This window comes from Marmota marmota, unplaced genomic scaffold (genome assembly GCF_001458135.2).
Source record: "Marmota marmota marmota unplaced genomic scaffold, marMar, whole genome shotgun sequence".
Lineage (NCBI taxonomy): Eukaryota > Metazoa > Chordata > Mammalia > Rodentia > Sciuridae > Marmota > Marmota marmota.
In genome coordinates this window covers 10,883,806-10,887,555 of record NW_026000142.1, presented here as the reverse complement: position 1 = coordinate 10,887,555, position 3,750 = coordinate 10,883,806, and the positions used below count along the sequence as shown (strand labels likewise).

Below are 3,750 nucleotides of genomic sequence, written 5' to 3'. Positions count from 1 at the left end.
TTCTTCACTCAAGGAACTATGACATTAATCTCCTCACTCTACTTCTATCACATTGAGGATATTTTTAAGAAAAATTATTTTTAGTATTTAATTATTTTTAAAAGCTTTGATCAATTGTGTACCAATGTTAATTTTAGAGATTAATTAATCCAGCCCACTTTTAAAGTAAGTGATAAAAGAATTTAAAATACACTTTCATTTTCATTGATGTTTTGAACTCAATACAGGATCTTCATTAAAATATATACCATTAATATGGGATAAAATGCTGGAAATTCCTAAGGATTAATAATGCTATGTATCTCTTATGGACTAAATGTTTTAGTCCCCTAAAATTGATATTTTGAAATTGAATCCCCAGTGTGTCTCCAATTGGATGTGGAACCCTTGAGATGTAATTAGATCATGAAGGTAAAACTCTCATGAATTGGATTAGTGTTCTATAAGAGACCAGAGAGATAAAGTACCCTTCATTCTGCCACATGAGGTTACAAGAAGTCAATAGTCTGTAAGCTGGAAGAGAGCCTTCACCAGAATCTGATCATGCTGGCCTTCTTCTAAAAGTATGAGAAATAAATTATTGTTGTTTATAGTGTTGTAGTGTAGGGTATTTTATTGTCTGTCTTAGTAGCCCAGGCCAAGACAAAATCTTTTCATGTACTTAATAGTCATTTGGAGATGCAGCCATTAAATCCTGTACCCATTCACATTGAGTTATCTTTCATTATTTTCTAAAATTGTTATATATTTTCAATTTTATTAACAAATTTTAATTGTGTATATTTATGAAGTACAAAGTGAAGTTATGATATGTGTATACAATGGGGAATAATTAAATCTATATATCTATATATTTCTATCTATATATCTATCTAATACCTATGACCTCACATACAAAATTTTTATGGTTAGAATATTTGAAATTTACTATTAGCAATTTTGAAAAATTTAATATATTATTAACTATGGTAGTCAAGCTGTGCTATGGATCTCAAAACTTACTCCTTCTAACTTCAACTTTAAAATTTTCTAACTGAAATTTTTCTTTATCCATTCATCTGTTGATTGACATTTAGGTTGATTTTGTATCTTGGCAACTGTCTCTTTCACATACTGATTTTTATTTCATTTGGCTACACACCCAATATTGGGAATGCTGGATTATATGGTAGTTATACTTGTGTTTTGAGGAAACTCTGTACTGTTTTCCTTAATGAATGAACTAATTTACACTCCCTTAACAGGGTACAAGTATTCCCTTTTCTCTGCATCTATAACACTTGCAATTTTCTATTACATGATGATGATATTACAATAGCTGATGATATTATATATTATATATTATGATAAATGATATTATATGATATTATATAATAGATGATGATATTGTAATATCATCATTTGGAGATGCAGCCAAATTGGAGATGCAGGTAAATTCTGTACCTCTTTACATTGAGTTGTCTTTCATTATTTTCTAAAATTGTTATATATTTTCAATTTTATTGACAAATTTTAATTGTGTATATTTATGAAGTGCAAAATCATATAATATTATATGATATTATAATACTCATTATAATAGCTTAAAGGTATTATCTCCTTGTGGATTTAATGTGTATTTCCCTGATGATTAGTGATGATGAGCATTTTTATGTAACTTTTGGCCACTTGTATGTCTTCTTTTTTATTGTTCTTCTTTTTAGTTATACATGACAGTACAGTATAATCTGACTTATTTATAAAAATATGCAGTGCATTTTATTCCCAGTCTCACGGTTGTACATGGTGTAGAGATTCACTATGATGTATTTATATATGTACATAGGAAAGTTATGTCAGAATCATTCCACTGTGTTTCCTATTTTTGTCCATCCTCTCCTCCATTCATTCCTGTTTGTCTAATCTACTGAACTTCTATTCTTCCCCACCCACCCCTTGTTGCATGTTAGCATCCACATATCAGAGAGAAGGTTGACATTTACATGTCTTCTTTTGAGAAATAGCTTTTCAGTGCTTTTGCAAATTTTTAAATCAGGTTGTTTTCTTACTGTTGAGTTGTTTGAGTTGCTTATTTATATCTTTGATATTAACCCCTTGTCTGATGTATACATTGCAAATGTTTTTTGTTTTTTTTTTCCCATTCCATCATTGCTGCTTTGCTCTCAGTTGTTTCCCTTGTTTTGTAGAAACTTATCACTTTGATGTAGTACCATCTGTCTATTTTAGTTTTTTGTAGTCTGTAATGTTGGGGACAATTTAAAAAAAATTGTTCAGGTCAATGTCATGGAGAATTTTTCCTGTTTTTTCTTCTGTTAGTTTTATAGTTTCATGCTTTGTGTTGATTTTTGAATTATGTTTTAATCTGTCTGGCTTATTTTACTTGGCATAATGTGCTCCAGGTTTATCTGCATTGACACAAATGACAGGGATTTCTTTCTTTAAACTAAACAGTATTCCATTGCATGTGCATGCACACACACATATAAACACTACATTTTTATTTTTCCATTTTGACTTGATTTTTGTATATGGTGTGAGATAAGGGTTAATTTGCATTGTTATGTGAGTGGATATTCAATATTCCCAACATTACCCACTAAAGAGACTTTTTCACATTGTGTGCTATCAGTAACTTTGTCAAAAATCAATTGGCCATAAATGCATGAGTTAATTTTGTCTTCATTTGTCCATAGATCTGTCTTTATGACAGGTTCATGCTGTTTTGATTATGATAGCTTTTTAAGAAAATTTAAATCAAGCAATGTGGTCACTCTATTTTGGTTCTTTTCATTTAAGATTGTCTTCTCTATTCATGGTCATTTGTGGTCCTATTTGAATTGTAGGATTGATCTTTCTATTTCTGTGAAAAAAGACTTTAGAACTTTGGTATGAGTTACATTGACTCTATTGATTGCTTTCTACTGGTTCAAGATTTTAATAGTATTATTTCTTCCAATTTATTAACATTAAATATCTTTTCACTTGTTGTGTCTTCTTTAATTCATTAATGTATTATGGATGCCAATGTGCAGATGTTTCACTTTCTTGGTTAAGTTGACTTAAAATGTGGAAGGCTTCAAAAATTTGCATGTCATTCTTGAACAGTGCTATGCTGATCTTCTCTATATTATTCTTAGTCTATGTACTTCCAAAGTCATATATATATATATATATATATATATATATATATATATTTATTGCTATCAAATTATAGTTGTTTTGTGCATATAAATTCCTTCCTCAATATATGATTTGTAAATTTGTTCTACATTCTACAGTTGTCCTTTCATTTTCTTAATTGTATGCTCTAAAGCATGAAATGCTTAATTTTGATAAAATATCATTAATATATTTACATCTCTGACATATTTAGAGTTTATATATTGTGTGAATTAAGGACACAATTTCATTCTTTTGCATGTGGCTATCTAACACCCCTTGTTAAGAAGACTATTCTTAACAATAATAAAAAAGACTATTCTTTTCTCATTGAATTGGGTTTAGCCTCCTTGGTTTATTATTGTTATTGTTTAGAGACTTTTTTGGACTAAATTTGTAGTCTGTATTTGTTTGTGTTGTGGAGACACTGAATTAAACTTAATGGTCAGCTAATGAATGAACAGAAATTATCTTATAAGTCTTTTTAAAATATTTAAACATTCGATCATGTTGGAATTTTTATTTGTTTTTAAATATAGTAATGTATTGAGATCATGGGTAAAGCTCACTTGGACTTGTCTAGAAAGTGAG

The 3,750-nt window shown here is 29.1% G+C and overlaps 1 pseudogene; it reads right to left on the bottom strand.

Annotated features, from left to right (window-relative positions):
• Window positions 1–3,060: 3,060 nt before the first annotated feature.
• On the bottom strand, window positions 3,061–3,155 carry LOC125611404 (annotated as a pseudogene).
• Window positions 3,156–3,750: the final 595 nt, after the last annotated feature.